Source organism: Mus pahari, chromosome 17 (assembly GCF_900095145.1).
Source record: "Mus pahari chromosome 17, PAHARI_EIJ_v1.1, whole genome shotgun sequence".
Taxonomy (NCBI): Eukaryota; Metazoa; Chordata; class Mammalia; order Rodentia; family Muridae; genus Mus; species Mus pahari.
This window is the reverse complement of record NC_034606.1, coordinates 15141485-15165098: the sequence shown is the minus strand read 5'-3', so window position 1 is coordinate 15165098 and position 23614 is coordinate 15141485. Positions and strand designations below refer to the sequence as shown.

General features: G+C 37.1%; 1 pseudogene; it reads right to left on the bottom strand.

Annotated features, from left to right (window-relative positions):
• Window positions 1-1031: 1031 nt before the first annotated feature.
• LOC110335087 lies at window positions 1032-22317 on the bottom strand (annotated as a pseudogene).
• Window positions 22318-23614: the final 1297 nt, after the last annotated feature.

Here is a 23614-nt window from a genome sequence, read left to right as displayed (position 1 = left end):
TGTCTGCAGAATTCGAGCCCAAGGTGGCCCAGTTCAGGTGCCATTCTGAAGGAACACCTTATTACATAAATCTTATCTCTTTCACTATGAGCTATGATTTCAACAATAAGCTTAATCATGCTCTTTTTGTTGTTTAAACTACACATTTTATATTTTTGCCTCAGATTATTTTGTTTTTCATTGTGGACTTGCACAATGGTCAATAATAACTATGCCACAGAGAACTTAGTCAATTGCTATTAAATTTAACTTTAAGCAAGTTTTTAGGACAAGAGCAGAATGCAATTGCATCCTTTGCTAAATATTTCAGTCTCTAGGCAAGTTGCTAACATTGTACCTTTATGAAATTTCTTGAGTTACGGCACTTATCTTAGCACTATTATCTTTTAAGCTCATAATATATCTGTCTAATAAACTCTGCTACAATGTTCAACTAGTTTCTAATCCAAAGTTTCAGAGTCTTCCACATTGTCTAAAACCAATGGTCAGATTATTCACAGCAATATCTGTTCTTTTTTTTTTTTCACTATTCAAGGTTTATTTGGTGTTTTCATTGACATGACACTTGAGTGGTTCCATTATCCATATGCAGATCTTACGTTTCACATAATATTGCAATGTTCACTACAGAAAATATAATACATAAAATATCCTGTAGAACATTTATGCCCAAGATATGCATAATGGACTTACGCACTGTAGCCAGGTTATGAATAAATGGGAACTCACTGGCCTAGGCATGTTTGGTGAGAGTGCACAGGGCAGCAATGCAGCAGGCTCACAGGGTAATCAAAGCCTACACAGTTGGCACAGTTGGCAGTGTGTCTCAGAGACAGTGGGACTGTCACACTAACGAGGTTGCCACTACAAAAATTACCACTTGGCAGCAGGACAGAGCTGTGAGATCTGAGATGTTTCCCCGCACCACCACAACACCATTGTAATAATCACAGCTCAGATGAGAAGTGTGTGGTCTCCCTAGAAACCATGCTGCAGCATGGACAGTGAAGTGCTAGGACACTAAGAAGACCTTAGAACTGTATTTCCTTCTGGATTCCCCAGAGAGTATTTGCACTCTTCCTCAGGTGGGCCTCTTCCTCAGGCATCAGTGTCACCGACAAAATATCTGAGATTCCATTTTGTCCCAGGATACAGGGGACACTGAGGAAGAGATCAGCATTGATTCCATAGAGACCCTTAGTTATGGTAGAAATGGGGTATATGCTCCTAAGGTTCTTCTTTATGTTCTTGCCTATTTCTGCCACAGAGAGACCAATGGCCCAAGACATGTATGTAACCTATCAGCTTGATCACTTCATACGCACTGTCTACTTCCTACTTGTGAACCTCCTTCCACTGCTCTTTGTCTGCATCAGTGCCCAGTTCTGGGTTCAGAGACTTAAGGGAGATGCTGGCAACATTCACACCACTCCACAAAGGCAAACTGGAGTTGCCATGTTCTCTGAGGACCCACCCGTGAGAGCTCATAAGGTGAACCCCCTGCCTTTCTCCTATCAGGTAACAAAACTGAGCTGAATCCAGATTGCAACCACTTACAGTAACTCGACTTTTGGGAAAGTCACTGATTTTCCAAGCCAAGTAGGTCAATATAGCCAATGGATTTGAGACAATAAGCAGCTTGCAGTGTGGACTGTACTTCACAGTGTTCCGGAATGATGAACTTGAAGACGTTTACGTTTCGCTGGACCTGATTGAGTCAGCTCTCTCTTGCTGATGAGCCCCTGCTGTGACGATGACCAGCTTGAAGTCTGCAATTACACAATAGTCTTTGCTGGAGACAATATTTGGTGTTTTAAGAAGAGCTGTGTCGCTAGTTACATATATAGCAGAGGATGGCCTAGTTGGCCATCAGTGGGAGGAGAGGCCCTTGGTATTGCGAACAACATATGTCAGGGCCAGGTAGCAGGAGTGGGTGGGTTGAGGAACAGGGCGGGGGGGGAGGGTATAGGGGGTTTTGGTGATAGCTTAAAAATATAAATAAATAAGAAAGAGGCTATCATGCTGCAGATCCATCATTTCTCCCTTTAGCTTGTCTTCCATGATGTCAACAAGGGCAAGCTCATCTGCTAAGTCCTTCATTAAGATACTGATGTCACAAGCCATGCCAACAGCACTAACCACGACAACAATCTTGTTGTGGGGGACCTGTTCTTCCTTAAGAAGAATCACAGTCAGCTGGTCCTTGACATTCAATCTTTTGAGATGGCTACTGCACGATGGGGGGCGGGGGAAGGGGCGACGAGCTAGCAGCAGCAGTGTGGCCTGGGCTCGGAGACAGTAGATCCAGCACCAGCAATATCTATTCTTGATACCAACTTCTTTATTAGTTTCTTTAGTATTATAATAAAACAATACAATCAGAAGCAATTTTCAGAAAGAAGCATGTCAGGATTTTTTTCTGTCCAATTACATTAAAATATTAGTGTAGCAGGAGGCCCATGATTGGACATGGAAAAGGGAAGTGGAGCAAAGAGTTGCAGGGACAGAGAGTGACTCACGAAGTGAGGAGAAGCCGAGATGGAGGCAGACAGACAGGAAGATCCTGATCCTGCATGGTTTTAAATAGCCACACATAGTTGTGAATAACATAGCATAGTTGGGGTAACTTGTCTGATCTAGGTGGGCAGCTTGCATCATTATCATTTGGCTCTGAAATTATTGTGTGGGCATCTTGTGAATTGAGAATTTATTGACACATAAATCTGACGTGTTAATTATAAGCTTCTAGAGTATTGTTTCTACCAGGTTGCTGGGTGTTGTGGTCATTGCATGGGGCTGGTGTGGCAGTGAAGAGAACTTGGGAGCTCCGGCCCCACTGGAAAGACCACCGAGTTGAGATCACCCGCCTAGAGCCATGTGGCCTGTTGATAACACGGGAAGCCTGTGGGCCTTTTAAAATATTTCCTGCAACAAAGAAGTCTTATTTGGGATTACAGTTCAAGAGGAATAAGACTGCATCCCAACTGGTAAGTATAGAAGTAGGCAGGCATGGTATGTTGCACAGTAACATACTATGAGTGATGATGAACACAATGGCAAACACAAAGCACACCAAGTGGACTGGGAATAGTGGGAATCTTGAAATTCTCAAAGACCACTTCCATTAACATAATTCCTTTAGTGATCAAATGCCTGAACATGGGGGAGACATTCTTATTCAAACTACCATAACACATATATTTTGTGACTACCAAGGTGAATGAGTTATAATTTGGTAATTATAATTGGGCAATTAAGGCTAAGACTTAGCAGTACATCTAAGTATTCACTTTTCAAAAATAAGTATTACATCGATAATTAGAAGGAAGAGTAGTAAGAATTGAAATCAAGAAAAAAAAAAAACTAACTAGCCTATGAGTGACTTTCTTACCCTAAAATGGTAGATAGGGATAAAGCACAAAGGCGAGGAAAGGGGCATTTAGTGGGCATGATGGCTACTGTATTTCACATAGGAAACAGATTTTCAGTACAACTGACTTACTTGTGTTTTTCCCTCTTAGTTTAATATTTTTTCCTTAAACTGAAAATAGATTTTTATCACTAGCTGTAGCTTCACTTCCCTCCAGTCTCCTGTGAATTCCGCAGACCATTCCTCTCCTGGCCTCCTTCACCAACTCATCACTGTGTCCTAACTACCAACTTTGGTGGACAACCGTGTTCAACCATAGGTCCCCCTTGCCAGAGAGCAGGTGGGCTGCCCACAGACTTTCTCTGTCTTCTCTGCTTCACCAGACCAAATCTCTCAGGTTCCTCCTTGGTACTAGAACAGAACACCAGCTGCGGCCTTCTCTGCCCACTCTATGTCTCCTGTGAATCCAATGGACCACCCCCTCTAGGCCTCCCTTCCTTCACTTGTCACTGTGTCTCAGCCCCAAACTTGGATGCATACCCAGCTCAACAACAAACAGGCCACTCCTGCCAGAAGACCAGATAGACTGCCTGCAGGCCTTCTCTGTTCTCCGTTCTTACAGATCCAATTTCTCATGCCTCTCCCTAACTCTATAACAGAACACCAACTGCAGACTCACTCTACCCTGCCCATATCTCCTATGGATCTCACGACCTATCTCCTCATGCCCTTCATCCCATTCTTTCCACTGCACCCCAATATGCAACACCTACAGGCATTTTTTTCATGTGCAGGCCTGTTCTTTTCAGATAGGAGATAGAAGGAGAGTGGAACTGAAGGAGAGGAAGAAGTGGAGACAGCTAGATGGAACAGAGAGAGTAGAAACTTTGGTCCAGATGTAGTGTATGAGAGAGGAAATTATATTCAGCAGTAATAATGAAAAGTCATCATACATTTATGGTTTCGTTCTTGAGATCTAGCAGCAGCATATTGTACTAGCTGGTACTGATTGTGTTTTTATGCTATCATGTAGGCATCTGGGGTTGGGAAGATTATAATTCTAGGTGCTGATAAATGTGTTTTTCTATGTTGGATGTGTGGATTTGGTGCTTGGCTTCCATTGTCCTCTATGATTCTTAGAAGAATATTGTGTCTGTGTGCGGCTTTGTAGAAATTCGGGGATCCTGATAGGTGTGGTCGTTGGAGTTTCCAGTTAAAATGTGTTTCTTGGTATAGGAGGTGACACTGAGGAGTGATACTTAGGGATGGAGACAGAGGAGGAGCTTTGCAAGAGAGAGGAAAACAGGGTGTTTCGGCAGAATGTGCTTAATCACCTTGAGAACGGTGGCAGAGAGTTAAGCGGTGATCTGCTAAGGATCTAGTGATAGCACTGGGGTTTGACTTGATCTTTCTCTGACTCCACCTTTCCCAGAAAGCCATCTTTGTTTTCTCATCCATTACCTTTGCCTCTCATGAATCTCCTCTATCATTTAGGAGCTCCTGATATAGAGGAATTTTAATCCAGCAACATGGCTGCTATGGCAAGGGATCACATCCAAAGACTTGGGTCTTTGTGATATGGCTGGAGTGACGACATGCCACACATCTTTAATCTCTCTGACTGTAATACAGACACATCTTTAGTATACACCTTTAAAGTAAAATTAGTTTGTAGAAGGAAGCAGCCATGTATAAAAGTGACAACTGTGTGGGGGGCAGACAAAGAGTGGAATCAGGGGAAGAGTGGATAGAATGAATCAAGAATCTGCCCGACTCTCATGGAACAGCACAGGAAAGAGGAGCTACTTAAGAGCAGACTAAAGATTCTGGAACTTCAACTCTAAGAAGAATTGAGTTGGAATTTTGATAAGGATTTAATTGAATCTGTAGATTGTTTTCAGCAAGATGGCCATTTTTACTATATTAATTCTGCCAATCCATGAGCATGGGAGATCTTTCNATCTTCTGAGATCTTTGATTTCTTTCTTCAGAGACTTGAAGTNCTCATCATACAGATCTTTCACTTGCTTAGTTAGAGTCACACCAAGGTATTTTATATTATTTGTGACTATTGTGAAGGGTGTTGTTTCCCTAACTTCTTTCTCCTATAGTATTACCTGAGGACCCAGCTATACCACTCCTGTGCATATACCCAGAAGATGCTCCAACATGTAATAAGAACACATGCTCCATTATGTTCATAGCAGCCTTATTTATAATAGCCAGAAGCTGGAAAGAACCCAGATGTCCTTCAACTGAAGAATGGATACAGAAAATGTGGTACATTTACACAATGGAGTACCTCTCAGCTATTAAATACAATGAATTTATGAAGTTCTTAGGCAAATGGATGGAACGAGAAAATATCATCCCGAGTGAGGTAACCCAATCACAAAATAACATTTATGGTATGCACTCACTGATGAGTCGATATTAGCTCAAAAGTACGGAATACTCAATATACAATTCAAAAACCATATGAAGCTCTAGAATAAGGAAGACCAAAGTATGCTTCGGTCTTTCTTAGAAGGGGGAACAAAATACTCACAGGAGGAAATACAGAAACAAATACAAAGACTAAAAAAAAGGCCATCCAGAGAATGCCCAACCTGGGGATCCATACCATACACAGTCACCAAAACCAGACACTATTGTGGATGCCAAGAAGTGCTTGTTGACAGTAGCCTGATATAGCTGTCTCCTCAGAGGCTCTGCCAGTATCTGACAAATACAGAGATGGATGCTCTCAGCCAACCATTGGACTAAGCATAGGGTCCCTGAGTTACAAAAAGGACTGAAGGAGCTACAGTGTTTTTGCGTCCCCATAAGAAAAACAACAATATGTATCAATCAGTAATCCCAGAGCACCCAGGGACTAAATCAACAACCAAAGAGTTCACATGGAGGGACCCGTGGCTCCAGCTGCATATGTAGCAGAAGATGGCCTTGTTGGACATCAATGGCAGGAGAGGTCCTTGGTCCTGTGAAGGCTCGATGTCCCAGTGTAGGGGAACACCAGGACAGGGAAGCAGGAATGGGAGGGTTGGTGAGGAGGGGAAGGGGGAATGAGATAGGGAGTTTTCAGAGGGAAAACCAGAAATGGGGATAATATTTGAAATGTAAATAAAGAAAATATCTAATTTTTTTAAAAAAAGAAAGAAAAAGAAATGTTGATTGGCAGCCTAATGACAGGTTCTTTGGAAATTAAGATTACCTGTTGATAAAGAAATCACTTTATGCAGGTCAATAAAAATGTGAAGTGATGGTTAAAAAAAAAAAATTAAATGAGTGGACAGAAGTCAGGAAGTGATTCATGTCACCAAAGGACTAAAGTTGCAACTGTCTAGTAAATTTTGACTGTATACAGGGGAGAAGAAGAAATTATTGATTAATTAGCAAAACGTAGAACTCCCTTACATGACAAAATTAATGTTAAAAATTAATCTAGGGATAAGTAATATTCTATTCTCTAACACAAGCACAGTTGTTTTTGACCTTCCTGATATTGATTTGGACACCACTATAAAATATTTGAGGTTATGAAAATATAGAAAAAAATTTAAAAATCAACATGTATATATTTGTTTAGGGATAAATCCATAAACACCACATTCTAAGGAAAGGCAAAAATTCTGAACTTAAGCAATATCTTTATTTACATTTAATTATCTATATTACATAATTACATATTTGTATTTTTTCCTGTGTTGTATTCTACTATTTTCATAGAAACACATAGTTACAGGATTATAGAGATGAATACCTAAAAGTCTCCTTTATGAACCTTACTTTCAAAAGTACTTAATGTGAATGTTTATACAACACTAATATTTGTCTGCCATCCTCACAAGCCCTAATTGACGATGGGGTTTAGATTTTTATGTAGAAATATATGAGTTTAGACACAAATAATGGTTTTTGTGAAATGGCTTGTCAATAATGAAGTTAAACTTTTTTCTGGTTTTAATTCTATGTAAAAATCAAATAATTTTAGTTAGCAAAGTGAACCACTACAAATCATATTTTTGGGGTTATTATTTGAGTATAATCTGGGGATGATGCTTGTTTCAGTAAAAGTAAACACCCACTACCAACATAAGTGATTGGCATTATCTTGATTTATCATGTGAATGATCATTTTATGATAGCTGCAACACAAAGAAAACAACATATGTGACATTTTAGCATTTTCCCTACTCATTCCAGTAAAAATTGATGGTCTGAGTTCAAAATCATAGAAATGCATCACTTACCCTAATAAAAACGGAGTGTGTTATCTACAAAAAAATTTTGTCTGCTAATATTTTATCTCTTTCATTAAATATTTCAGGTAGAACACTAAAAATGATATGGTTAATTTAACATTAAATTTATGGCAATAATTAGCGAGTAATGACATATATAAGACACCTTTTAAACTAAATGACAAATTTTAAAAATGAATTTTTACTTTGATAATTTTTCTTACCTATTCAGTGTTTTTGCTATACTTGGATATTCTTCCCTTAAAAATATAGAGCATTTTTTGTAATTGTTTTTTCTAAGATTCAGATTATGAATTGATTTATCTGCCTGTTTTCCTCTAAGTCATCCACATTGCTGTGAGAGACAATACATGGCTGAAGGGAGGAGCCCTCCTGTGCTTCCTCCATCCACACGTGCGTGACTGCTGCTGTTGTCGTTTTTCCGGATCCTGTTTCCTCCTACACATTGGTGAGACTTTTTGAGTGTAGTTTCTTAAATCCTATCTTAGATCACTAGTAAAAATTTGGCTGCTATGAACAGAGTGGAGCATGTGTCTTTATTACAAGTTGGAACATCTTCTGTTTATATTCCCAGGAGAAAGTACCCAAGGAGCTGAAGGGGTCTGCAACCCTATAGGTGGAACAACAATATGAGCTAACAGTACCACCAGAGCTCATGTCTCTAGCTGCATATGTAGCAGAAGATGGCCTAGTTGGCCATCTTTGGGAAGAGAGGCCCCTTGGTCTTGAAAACTTTATATGCCCCAGTACAGGGGAATGCTAGGGCCAAGAAGGGGGAGTGGGTGAGTAGGGGAGCAGGGTGTGTGGGGGGGAGTGTATAGGGAACTTTTGGGATAGCATTTGAAATGTAAATGAAGAAAATATCTAATAAAAAAAAATTTTTAAAAAACAAAGAAAAAAAAAGAAAAAAAATTTTGGCTAATTCCAAGAATCATGATTTCAAACGATAGAAGTAAATGATTTTTTTCTAAATGAAGTACATAATTGACACTGGAAATAGAATTTCAGGAAAATTTAATTGGTTTAGTTTAATCAGTTTATGCTAAACACTCTAAATTTTTTATCAAAGAATTTATAAACATTTCACTGTTTAAAGGTGTACAAAAGTTCATATTTCGCTTTATATCATAACTAATACATATTATAGTATTAATATGTATTAATAATTCATAATAATTAATAATTAATAATTTATCTAAATCTCTATTTGAAAGTAGTATACTATAGTGCAATATGCCGCAAAGATATGTTGAGGATGTGGAAGCAGGACAATCATAAGTTTGAGGCCAGCCTGGGCTACAGACATGGCTCAGTGCTGAAGAGTAGCTACTTTGGAAGAAGACCTGAGTCTAATTCCCAGTAACCACAAGGGGTCATTCACAACTGCCTGTAACTTCAGTGTAGGGAACTCAATGCCATATATTCTAGCCTCTGGGGGCCTCTGTACTTACATGAGCACACAGACACACAGAAACAAACATACACACACAAACACACACACACACACACACAGATACACACAGACACATACACACAAACATCCACAAACACCTAAAAATAAAATAAATGACTTTTAAAGGTATGTATATGTGAGTGAGTAAATATATATATATATATATATATATATATATATATATATATATATATATATACATTTCAGGACTGAAATCCTCTCTTATATTCTTTGTATTATTTATATATTTAGTTCATTGATAATTTTGTCTGGCATGCTTGAGCATATTCATCCCTTCCACATCACTCACCAGGTCCACTATCCCTCTCTTACCTATCCAAATTCGTGTCTTCTTTTTCTGTTCATGTGGCTTCGCTGCACTCGTTCACCATTTCTGGGTCCTATCTTTCACAATGATCTCTGGGCATTTGGAGGAGGGTATGTGATACAGATTTTGCATTTGAGGCTGAGCATTCTGCAGTCCTTTTTCTTTACACTGACTAATTATGATTCTCTCTTTTAATTACTATCTGCTATAAATAGAAGCTTCTCTGATGAAATTTCAGAGATATTTAATCTCTGAGTATAATGTTAAATCATTCAAGTTGGTTTAATACTATGACATTTGGCAGAATAATAGTATTAATTCCTTTTATGGACTAATGACTTTTTAGAGAATAAATTCTTGACCACAAAATGGTGCTAGGTATAGGTTTCATCCTGTAGAGCAGGACTTAAAGTCAACTGGAACATGGCTGGTTACACCCATGATGTTCATGCCACTATTAAACCAGGGGGCAGGTCTTGCCAAGTCAACCATTATTGTAGCTCACAAGGTTCGCAGCTGGATAAGATTCATGATTATTATTCTCCTCTGATAGCTTTTATAGTACCCTCAATTGCTGTGAAATCTTGACAGTTGGGATGAAACTTCCAGGTGAATACCAGACTGACTTACATTTTTTTACTTCTTATATTTAATGTACTACAAAATGATGAGAGCTTCTGTTTTGTTAATCTGTTTTAATATGAAATAATATGTTTAATGTAACCTTTCCTTGACATAGAAGTAGAAACTATTTCTGTGTATCAAAAATTCTGTATCATTAAGTAAATATAATATAAAGACAATTATTAGTGAATAAATAAAACTTGTGTGTATTTCATTAATATTGTGGCTATCCTACATCCATAAGAGCAAAGATTTCAATTAGGACACAGAGTTGAAATTAGCACATTAATAGGATATATGCATAAAATATAACTATTGCCCTAAAAATATGTATTTAAATATATTCTCACGTTAGCTTCAGTGTTGTTCTCTGGAGACTTTTAATACAGAAAGCATATGCCAAATTTGGAGGAATTTGTTTTTATAATAATTTATAGTGATATTTAATATTTTGAGTGACACTTGAGTCATGATTTCCTCAGATTCTTGAAATATTCTTTGATTCATAAACAATTTTCTTCAAAGTTATGACCTATAAAATCATTCCATTTCTGGCATGATGTGTGTTCAATGCTGAGAAGCTGTTCTGTGAAGACTGCATTCATGGTTTAAAAAAAATACATCAGGAATGACAGCCTCATCCAAGTAAGCAACATTTATATTCAGTGATTAAAATTCAGTGAACTTTTAAGAGTTCTACATTCTCTAGTTTTCTAGTAAATTGATATATTGAATTAATTCCAATAGGTATAAATTTCAAAACATTCCAATTATATGCCACATTTGAAATAAAAATGGTTTCCTCAGAAAAAGAAAAAGGGAATAAAATGCTTACAGCTATCTAAACATTTAGCTGTGCTGGGTATATGTGAAGAGTGACAGTTAACATCAAGATTCTTCTACATGCAAGTCCTCTAAGTAAAGTCAAACCACTGACTGAAAGTACTTATGGGACAGAAGCTTAACTTCCTCACCAACAATTTCAAAACATATTCTTTTCCCATTCTCATTGTGCCTAACACACTCAGCATCTCGAAATATGTTGGGTGATTAGTATTCCAGATATTCTGACTGCATGCTGAGTATATAACTTTATCGTTTCTGTTAAGAAAATAAAATGCTTTATACCCATGGCACACAGTTTCAACCACTAAAAAACCAGTGTCTCCTGAAAGCTTCTCTAAGAAGAACCGGGTACTTGAGGGTACCTTATGCATTTCTGTTGTTACCTCCTTTAACTGATACTTTAAGGAAATATTAAAATATGAAGTTCTAGCTTCTCCCTTTTAGTTCAGGAATCTTGGGTGTGGCCTAGGTATAAGGGAATAGACTCTTCAGCTCATTTTGATGGGCCTAAACTCTTATTCTCTCTATTGTGGCACTGAAAATCTAATTATTTCAAGAGAGAAAACGTTTTCAGTACCATCAGCACTGAATAAAATAAAGCCTTAATCTGACAGAAAATTGGGACACTATTATAAAGTCTATAATATTTTGCAGAATGTCCAGCAGACATCTCGATATGACATAAACAGGAAGTCACTCAGCATGTATACTCTAATTATAGAAAAGTTATTTTCCTGTGTAGCCTTTCCAGACATTTTCTTTCTTTACAAATACTCTGAAATTGTACATTTTCTCTCCCAGCAAGACTCCCTAGGTTTTGTTCTGTACTTAAGTGAAACATCATGCACTTAAAGAATCCTATGCCTGGCAGATCAAGCAAATGTCAAACTACAGGAAGAGCCAGTCACTTGCCTATGTATAATGTAGGGAGAAAGGGGAGTCAGACAGTAAAAGGTCCAACAATAGTAAACTAAGTGTAGATAAAAGCACCTTATTAGCTCTCTTAGTGGCCTTATTTCCATTGATTGGAGAAGTTTAAAGCCAATCATTGATTAGAGTCATACTATTTAAGAGTAATTTCAACACAAAACAAAAAACAGTGTTACTCTTTCTGATTTATTTTGTATACTTTAATAGCCAGACACAAGACCAATTTTCTCTACATAATTATATGAAAATATCTGCCTATCCACTGAAATCTTTCTTGAAATGTTCACTATCTTCCAGGTTTTTGATTCATTCAGTGTCTTATAGGATGCTTAACATTGCAGAGTATTGGATACATTTGCAATGTCTGGGAGAAAAAAAATTGACCCTCTTCCTGTTTTGATATCAGAAATTAAAATAAAGAATAGAGAGAAGTCCCTCTCCTGGGAGATATGATAACCACGCAGAGAAAGATTATTGGTGTCAGAGAGGATAGAGAACACCAGGAGAACATGGCCCATTTAATAGACTAAGCAGGGCTCACTTGAGCACACAGAGGCTGAAACAGCAAGCACAGAGGCTGCATGGGTCTGCACCAGGTGCTCTGCATGTATGCTGTGGCTGTTCTCTTGGTGTTTGTGTGGGATTCCTAACAGTGGGAATGGATGTATCTCAATTGTTTTTCTTGCCTACTCTTGACATTCTTTTTCTTCTGTAGATCTCCTTTGCCCAGCCTTGATATGAGGGCTTTTTCCTTGTCGTCTTGTATCGTGTTTTGTGCTGTTTTCCTGATTTTTCTTGGAGTCCTGCTCTTTTCTGGTGGGAGGTAGATCCTGGAAAGAGGGGAAGACAGTGGCATGAGTTAGCAGGATCAGAGGTAAGTGAAACTGTGGACAGGGTGTATTACATGATGACAGAATCTACTTTCAATATGATTTTTTTGAAAAAGAACAGACAGGTAAAATGATAATGCATTATAAAATTTTTTTCCAACAAGATTACACACAAGCTTACATAATCTTAGAAGAACCTAGAAGTAAGACATTTTATTCAGGTGACAGGAAGTAAGAGGTAGATTTTTACAAAAATAAAGAAGTACTTTGAAGTTTGATTTGAAGCCTACACTAGAATTTTTCAGGCAAACTGGAGGAATTTAAATCCAGCAACATTGCTTCTCTGGCTGAAGTACAAACATACCTTTAGTATACATCTTTAATCCCAAACAAGGTAGATAAGGTTAGTTTATAGAAGGAAGAACAACGTTTGAAAATGACATCTAATTGGAAGGCAGTTCGCTGAGTGCAATCACTTCAGCTCAGTCAGTTGAGTTCAGGCATGCAGTGGAGTCCAGTTGAGTTCAACAGTGATTTTGGCTGAGTTCAGATCAGCAGCAGTTTTTGCCAGGACAGTTTTACAAAGACAGGCTAGATGGGTGAAGAAAGAGCCAGACAGTGAGAAGAAGGTAGAAGATTAGAACATATTGCCAAAGTTAGTTTGAGGCCAAGCAGCAATACAGTGAGAAGCTGACAGAAGCCAGATTTAGTCAGTCATCTTGGAGAGGAGTTTGAGCCACCAGCCAGAGTTCTGAAGGAACTAGAAAGAGTGAATGTATTCAGCCATAAACCTCTGAGATAACAATTACTTCTGGTGAATAAAAGATACATTTATATCTGTGAATTATGTCTGAAAGTAAAAGGTCCTTTTATATGGTAGTATAAGTGATGCAAGAGATATCAGAAAAGGGAGTCTTCTGATCTGGAAGCAACGCATATATTCCTTTTTAATATGTATTAAAGGAGTTAAACATACTCTAGAGAATGTAAAATAATTTGAATGATAGCTTGAGATTGTGCTTGCATAGAGAATGCACTAGATTGGCTCAAGGTTGTGCTATTGAGAGCCTGTTACTGAGAAAATTTACAAAATCAGAAACAGAAAGGATGTGAGTGAAAGGGAGATTTAGATATTCCTAACATCACTATTAGCCAGAGGAATTATGTCTGAAAAGGCTCTTATCACTGAGACATGAGTTCAATCCCTAAAGTCTGCATTGGATCAGGAGAGAACTATGTTAAGATATCCAATGTCTTCCAAGGAAGCATGTAACATCCATATGCCCATATATTTACACACACACACACACACACACACACACACACACACACACACACACAGACACACACACACACACACACACACACACAAATAAATAAATAAATACATAATCACATAAATGTAAAAGAACTTTCCAAAGTGTTAGACTTCGATTGTAAAACAATAATATAACATGATAAGTTGCAAAGAGAAAAATTGTGATCACATTATTACTGTGATCTTGGTGGTCTTACATCATCAACCAATCAGATGATCCTCACTGAAACTATGTAAAACTCACCAAATACTAATAAACCCTGAATGTCACCAAAATTTCTTAACATGGAGATCACCGATGCAGCTACTAATCAATGTGGATATATCAGTAGGTCTTCCTCTTCCTCAATAAATGAATTATGAATAAGACAAAAACCAAAAGCTGTTTAAGAGATAACAAGAATTAAAGAATTTGCAGCAGATGGTACCAGCTGTGCACATTTAATTCCAGCTCAAACAATCTGCCAAACAGTTAGACAGAACTGCTTTTGCATGTGAAATTGGAGTGTCTGGGAGCCAAGGAAGAAACAAGAGTTGTCTTTCTGGCATTAGCTATTAAAGCTTTTATTGTAATTATTGCTAGTGAACATGAACTTAGCTTCCACAGGCTTCTTATGACCACCTTCATTCACTGCATGTTTCTTTCTTTGCCCTTCCATCTCATCCTTCTTTCTTTTCTATTTCTCTCTTTCTCATTCCCCTCTTCTCCTTTTTCCTTGCTTTTTCATATTATCTCAACTGTGCTGTATCACACTGTGCACATATATACAACCCACGGCTTGTATCATTAGAAAAGTAATCTCAAAGAAAGCACTGTTAGTACTCCAGACACCATACATTTTAAATGTATAAGAAAAGAGTTTATTGTGGATTTTTAAAAGCAAAAGTTTAAAAGTCTCTAAGATATTTCAATAGGTTTATAAAGATGTTAGCTGTAAATGCTAAAGCAATGTAGCATCAATGTATCTAGGAAATCAACAGATATTTATAAATATATTTGTAACACCAATTTAAAAAAAATATGTCAATTTGCTAAAGACTGAATCTGAACTCAGGGTAGAAATCTAGATGTTTATGGACTGATAAAAGATAAGTAGATATTGAGGGCCAAAAAAGAAATATTAATTAGTACTCCAATGAGTACTAATACATTCAGAGTATGCACTTACAGAATGGGCTCAACAGAGAAAGGGACCATCTAGATTGGTCCTAATAGGGAAATTTGAAACAATAAATTAACTGAGAATATGGCAGGAATAGAAGACTCTGGGAGCTATCAGAGGGGAGAAGTGCAGAAAGGAATGATTATCCAACAGTACATTATAGACCAGAAGAGAGACATTTCAGAAGAGAGGGGAGGTGTCAGTCACGTCCCTGCAAGTAGCACATGAAAGAAATAGTTGCTCTCTGGATTCTCATGAGAGCAGATATATAGATGGAAATGAACATACCAGAGTGAAAAAGAAAGACAACAGTCATGCACAAAGGGAGGACTGGCTTTGAGAACCTGCAAAGGAAGGATTCTGCCTGAGGCTAGAGTTGATTGATGAGATCAGAATATGGATTCACAGAAAACTCATCCTAGGAGAATGACAACGACTAGGATACATAAAGGATTACATCGACTACAATTGACTATGAAAGCATTGGAGGCTTCTCATGGAGAATGCACTCACTCAGATGTCCATCTGCAGTAAACACTTTAAACAATGACTTTAAAACAATGTCACAGGGTATTACACTCCAACACACTAGCCAAGCTTACAAGACCAGTATCTCAGGATACTGGTACTACATTAATTCTCCAGGACTGTCATAACAACGACCAGAATCTTCATATCTGAAAATGACAAAAAAAGTTATTATCTCACAGAATGGAACAATATATCATTAAAATTTGTCTTTAAAAAAAGGTCTCGAGTGATTGATATTCAATTGAATCCATGTTTCTCTTATTTTCCACTTATTGCCAAAATGTTTGTTTTTCTTGACTTGTAGACCCACCCATCTTGCCTTCTTATCTGTATCTCCATGTCACCTGGCTTTGGACTCAGTGCCCACCTTAAATTCTGAATGATGAACTCATATTACTCGTAGTTTAGTTACATATACAAATATTTTTCTTTTAAGTTTAATTTTGATATTAATTGAAAATTATTAAAATTTTGTTGTTACTTGAAAATAATTTGTAGATAACTTTATACATATATCATGAAGTGATCAAACATAACTAACACATTATATGAACAACTATCTAAAAAGTTCTAGATCAATAAAATCTAAAGTATTTTCACACACATACACACACACACAATATATATATATATATATATATATATATATATATATATATATATATTCTAAACGCACAAATACACACTGCCTATCAGGTATGATATTACATGTATGCATATGTTTTCTGCGTTACATTTCAATTAGCAGTATGGCACAGTAACACTAACAGTGTACCAGTGACACTTGTGCCTTGGTAGTAACCAACAGCTGCCTAATTGGACATAAGACCCACTCAAAAGGAGTCAATCATTCCTGGTGTTGGAAACATAGTCAAGCACCAACAGCTATCGAAGTCCTGGATCTTCGAGTAGGACCTACTATGGTCACACTATGATACCAGTAAAATACCTGACTACATTCTAATTATTTGTCCTTTTACCCACAGGCTCATCCTTGCCTCATCAAAAAAATGTCTTTGCAACAGAGATCTTTACAGCAAAAAACAATCAAATAGGATACAAACTTGTGGAGACCAGCGACAGTTGATACATTTACAAGAAAACTCCTGCATCCAAGGCTCAGGGCTCATTCCTAAGGAATGGGGGCAGAAAGATTTAAGAGTTAGAGGAACAAAGGTTTTGTTGTGAGATTGTGTCTCCTAAAAATGTCAGAAGCTACACCCATGAAGTCTCACCAACATGGCTGCAGAATCCTCAAAACATGACCTGAACAAGGACAATAGACATGCCAAAGTGAACTGGGAATAGCTCTTGAGGCCTTAACTCTACACAAATATTTGTAGGCATCAAAAAAGAATACCAAGATCAGGCGAAACAGTCTTCCCCAGGAAAGAGCACACCAACTGGTTGTCCAACAGCCAATGGAAAGTTATTATTTTTAAAAAAGTTTCTGGAGAAAGCATATGTTGTCATTTATAAATGAATAATAAAAATATGGGGCAAAGCCTGCATGGTATGTCTATGATCATAAGTACGTGAAAGTTATAAAAACAATTTCAGCTCCTTTTCTTTTTTAACTTTTAAAACCATCACTACAAGGCTGGCAGTGGTGGTGTACACCTTTAATCCTAGCACTTGGGAGGCAGAGGCAGGAAGATTTCTGAGTTCAAGGCCAGCCTGGTCTACAGAGTGAGTTCTAGGACAGCCAGGACTACACAGAGAAACCCTATTTCGAAAACACACACACAAAAAAAAACAAAACAAAAACAAATAAACAAAACAAAAAAATCAACCAATCAAACAACAATAAAAATTCATCACTACATTTTGAATCAGACCCAGAAAGTATTTATTTAATTATTTTGTATTTCTTTGGAATGAGCCACTTTGTGGTCATCTGATCACACACTTTCTCTTCACTTCTTTAGATCGACCCACTTAGTGGAAGTGCTTCCTAAGCAAATACAAAGGATTTTAGTTGTTTGCCATTATTTTTCTCTTGACGGTGGTTTCTTGCTTCTCATTTATTGATTCAGAGTCAATTTGCTAAAATATGATCAAAATTCTTTTCATTCCAGGAAAAGTATCCTCTTAAAAATTAAAGTGAGTAATGAACATGTTGTCATAGTTGGCTGCCTTAATCACACCAGAGATACTGTTAGTCTTTGTACCAAAATAAAATGTTTTATTAGGTGTCTAGATTGTCTATGCACTCAGTCTACTTTAGATGTCAAATCATCCAAAATTCAGATGGACATCTATGGACCATGAGGGTAATTTTTTTCTGAGTGCTCATACAAGAAACCTTTACTATGGTGTTCTAAATAGCCCATGACCAAAAAAAAAAAAAAAAAAAAACAAAACAAAAAACAAAACAAACAAACAAAAAACCAACCAACAAACAAAAAACAAAACAAAAAACAAAAACAAAAACAAACAATTCCCACATAAGTTTAGTATATGACTTTTTAAAATAATTTTTGAGCCTGATAAAGTGTGTTCATAATAAAGAACTTAAATTTTTCAATCAATTTGACCCATAAATTGATTCATTTTACTCCCATGGTTTGTACTACAATTGTTTGTAAAATGCCAAAACAATAAATAATTATGCATATTCAATGAACTACTCCCTTGACTGAGGTATTTAAACACAAGTCACAGGAGGGCTACATAAATTCTCAGTCACTGAGGACCATTAGATATTAAAATATACTGCAAGAACTATCATTATTTCCACTCTTTCCTGGTTATCTTTATTTCTCCAACCTCCCCTATGTTATTTCCAAATATATGACATCCCAATTGACTAAATTTTAACCAGGCATTCAAATTTTACTTCCACTACTGTTCCTGACACTATCCCCAGATCATTCTTGAATAACTAATGTTTATCTAGCTCAGGTGGTATTTCCAAGTTGTCTAGCTGTGACTCTCTCAGCAGTGTGACAGTTTATGGGAATCTGTCTTTGTGTGGCTGCCCTACACTAAATGTAGCCATTGTCAATTGAAAACATATTATATCCCCTCTTATGTTCTGTAAGCTCCTTGAGGATAAAGTCATATATCATTCCTGTATGTGTTTCCTTGAGATCGAGTCTCAGAACAAATGAACTAGCATACAGGTGAAAATGATACCACTATAAAATGAGTGCAGATGAAATTGATCCCTGTCCAGATGAGAAAGATATTTGTACTTACAATCCAAATTGGATTATGTGTAGCCAAACCCAAATCAGCCATATTGATTTTCATTCTTTCTGTAGCCAAAACGATCGTTCAAACTCAAGGTCACTCTTACCTTCTTCCTATCTGACAAAAAAATAAAAAAAGACTTAATGTAGTGAAATTCTTAAGATCTCATTCTGGAAAATAATTCAATATTTATCACTTTCAAGTGACTTTGGAAATTAAGGAAAACGGATTGTTAATAATTATATAGAAAATTTGAAAGTTAGATCTAATTATACAGTGAAGATATTCATAATTTAATGTGGTCCAAACATTAACTCTCAGCCACATAGGTGAATTATCCACTTGAAACTTGACTTTCTAAAAAATTAACTCCAGTAGTTTCTTTCATCTAAGAGTTTGGTATTTATTAATATTAGCCTTACAGATAAAAGTTACAAAAGAGTAACAGATTCTGTTAATTATCAGCCGTCGTGGTTTTTATGGTTTAGAAGGAAATTCCAAGTACAGATCTGATGCATTTGGTTTCTACTTCTGGGAAGTGCTTTGCACAAAGAAGGTTCTGAGATTGTAGCCAAACACACAAGAAAAACAAAATCATTTTCTTATATCTGACTTAAGTTCTAAGATTGTTTAGTGATGATCTTCAGATTTCTCAATAGAGAAATCCTTAGGACATCTATTCAACCATGTTCATTCCCTCTTTATTACAGACCTTGAAACAGCAATTCTCATATGGAAAAACACAAAACCCAGGGTAGCTGAAAAAAAAATATTGAACAGTAAAAACTTCTGGAGGTCTCACCATCCCAGACTTCAAGCCATACTACAGAGCAATAGTAATAAAAACTGCATAGTATTAGCATAAAAACAGACAAGCTGATTAATGGAATAGAATTGAAGACCCAGAAATAAACCCATGTACCTCTGGACACTTGACTTTTGACAAAGTAGCTAAAACCAAACAATGTAAAAAAGAAAACATCTTCAACAAATCGAGCTAGTTTAATGGATGTCTACATGTAGAATGCAAATAGACCTATGTCTATCACCCTGCTATATTCATAATAGCCAGAAATTGGAAACAATCTAGATTTCCCTCAACCAAAAAAAAAAAATAGATAAAGAAAATGTGCTTCCTTTACAAAATGGGGTATTATACAGCTATTAAAAATGAAGGCATCATGAAATTTGAAGGCAAGTGAATGGAAGTAGAAAAAATTACTTCTCCCAGACCCAGAAAGATAAATATGATATGTATTCACTTGTAACTGAATATTAGTCATAAAGGATAGGATATTCATGCTAAAAACCACAGGATAGCCACGCTAAAGTCCACAGACATAGAGAAGCTAAGTAATAAGGAGAGCTCAAGGGATGGTGGTGGTACATGAATCTCACTGAGAAGGGGAAATAGAATAGTCATCATGGGTGGAGAAGGGGAAGGGACTGGAGTAGGGGAGGGAAACTGGATGAATCAGGATGGAGAGGGAGAGTACTGGGAGAGAAAACTGGAATCAGGTGTGTTGAGCTAGAACTCTATAACAATGGAAACCAGGAAATTATGAGAAGAACCCTAGATAAGAATCCTAGCAGTGGGGTTATAGAGTCCAAACCAGACATCTGTAACCAGGCAAAACTTCCAATAAAGGGATTGGGACACTAACCCAGCCACAAAACCTTCGACCTATAATCTTTCCTGCCTAAAAGATGTGCAGGAGTACAGATAGAGCAGAAATTAAGGGAAGAGTCAAGCAATAGCTGGTCCAGCTTGAGACCCATGACATGAAAAGGACCCCACCCTTGACACTGTTAATGGCATTCGGCTGTACTTGCAGACAGGAGTCTAGTATAACCTTCATCAAAGAGGCTTCACCCAGCAACTGATGGAAACAGATTCAGAGACCCACAGACAAACATTAGGAAGAGCTTGTGGAATCCTGTGGAAGAGTGGGAGGAAGGATTGTAGGAACAAGAGGGGTTAAGACACAACAGGAAAACATGCAGAATCAACTAACCTAGGCACATAGGGTATCATAGAGACTGAAGTGACAACCAGAGAGTATGCATGGGATGGACCTAGGCCCTCTGCACATAAGTGGGCAACAGTTGTGCAGCATAGTCATTGTGTGGGACTCCTAACAGTGGAGGAGGGACAGTATTTGGGACCTTTTCTTCCTCCTGGGTTGTGGCTTCTAGCCTCGATTGGAGAAGATGCACCTAGTCTTACTGTATCTTGATATGCCAAGGTTGCTTGATATCCATGGGAGGGTTCTTTTTTCTGAAGAGAAAGGGAGGAGAGCAGAATGGATGAGGGGGAAGGAAGGTGGGGGAGAATTGGGAGGAGGGGAGGGGAAGGAAAGTGCAGTCTGGATGTTAATCAACTTATTAATTTTTTAAAAGATGTGATCCTTTGAAAGATGTAAGGAACAAAATACGGAGAGGCACTACATTGCTACCAAATACATAACAGACCAAACCACTACCTAGTTAAATATATTGATAGCATTGCTGTATCCTGAGTATTTGAAAATGGGCTTTTAAGTAAAAAGATTGCAAATTTGGAACATTGAAAAATAAACAAAATAATGCAGCATTGTTTTTATGAATTTCTTGGCAGATAATTACAGAGCAGAACATTTTTAAAAGATGTGTTGTATTCTGATAAAGTTGGTGCTTTGTGAGATCTGAACTCTTAATTTGTGTTCTATAAATATGTATGTGAAGCTGATAGTATATAGCCATACTTAATAAAGGAGGATGAAGCCAGGCAGTGGTGGCACATGCCTTTAATTCCAGCACTTGGGAGGAAGAGGCAGGTGGATTTCTGAGTTCGAGGACAGCCTGGTCTACAAAGTGAGTTCCAGGATAGCCAGGGCTACACAGAGAAATCCTGTCTCAAAAAACAAAAACAAAAACAAAAAACAAACAACAACAACAACAAAAACCCACAAGGAAAAAAAAGGGAGGCTGAGAAATCCATTACAGTGGGAAGCATAGTTTATTTAGAGAACATCAGATGACAACTTTATCACTTATGGAACACAGAATTGTCCACTACCCTTACTAAGCTGCTCTTTGCTTATTTGTATTTTTTCTGGTTTCCCAATACTTGGAGAAAAGTGAAGTGAAATCAGCCCCAGGAGAACAAGAAGTTGAAACGCTCCTCACATAAATGCATCTCTACAGATCCCGTCCTCTGCCTTTCAGGATTGCTGTCCCACATGTTCCATCCCTTAGCCATGACTCCTCTTTGCAGAAACAAAGCTGGCCTAACTAGCACTTATATTAAATAACATATGCAATATGTAATAAAGCTACTTTACCTTGGAAGGCAGATGCGGAGAAGAAAGTCTGAATACTAACAGATAATTAATAGATATCTAGTTCAGGTCAATTAGAACTTACCTTTGTCCATCTAAAAAGTGTTTGTATGTAAACAGCAGCAGATGCAGCGTGCCTTCCATTTTGAAGTTTCTTTAGACTCTGGTTCTTTAAAATAACATACTATTTTTCTTGTGCATACATACCTTTGTGTGCTTTCTTCATTTGGCTAAAAGCTTTAAAACATTGAAAATGGTCAGTATGGAGGAAATTGCTTAGAGAAGTGAGGACTTAAGAGGCTAGAAGATGGCCTAATCAGCCATCATTGGGAAGAGAGGCCCCTTGGTCTTGTAAACTTTATATGACCCAGCACAGGGGAAGGCCAGGGCCAAGTAGTGGAAGTGGGTGGGTAGGGAAGCAGGGCTGGGGGTGGGTATAGGGAACTTTCGGGATAGCATTTGAAATGTAAATAAAGAAAATAATAATAAATAAATTAAAAAAATGAAAAAAGTAAAAAAAAAAAAGAGAGAGAGAGAGAGAGGCTAGACATCCAGGACAGCACACTGGTTAACACTCCGAGACACTCCCTTGTGCCTCTCAGTGATCCTTAGCAGCAAGAGGCCAGATATCTTTACCCCTGACTGACAGTTTATCTTCTTCAATGGGACTGATTCTTCCAGAGTCGTGTAGGGTGAACATTAGGAATCATACTGTCTTCTAAAACAAATGTGGATTATTGCTCATGAGAGAAAGAAACTTGAATTAGAATTCATTCATCATTCTGGAGTCAACATTAAGCTCAGATATTTTATTTCCTAGGGTTTGAAAAACTATAGACATAACTCAATATAGAATGGAAAGATACAAATATCAATTCCTCATTTAGCTTCACTTTCTTAACATTGTATCCATCTAAACTAATATTAGAAAGAACAAGGACCAACTTGCTCAGTTATCTTTAATGCACAGCCAGCTGTACCTTATTCTGTCCAGTTTCTTTTCCACACAGACCTGTGTCTTTCATTCATTCATTAATTAACTAATTAATTAACACTTTTATTACCAATTGAATACCTATACTCAATAGACACTAATATTTCAGATAAATGTTTATAATACATTTATATAATAATAAAACAATGAGCTTTGTATAAAGCTGCACATTATCAGCAGCAAAGGAAGATTATTCTTAGGTTAATTACTCAGTTAAAAACACATGTAAGTAAACTACTTTTCAAGCTATTTCTTAGTGTACATATTCTGATTTAATGAATTATTCATAGTTCCATTGCTTTCTTTCTGTGGCGTTAAAATAGACAAATGTCAAGCAGCAATATTAATATTGGACAATTTTTGGAAAGAAATATATGGTTACCCATTTAGTAACAGATCATTTCTGTCTTAAAGTCTAAGTTCATTGTATCCCTTAAGTTGGGCATG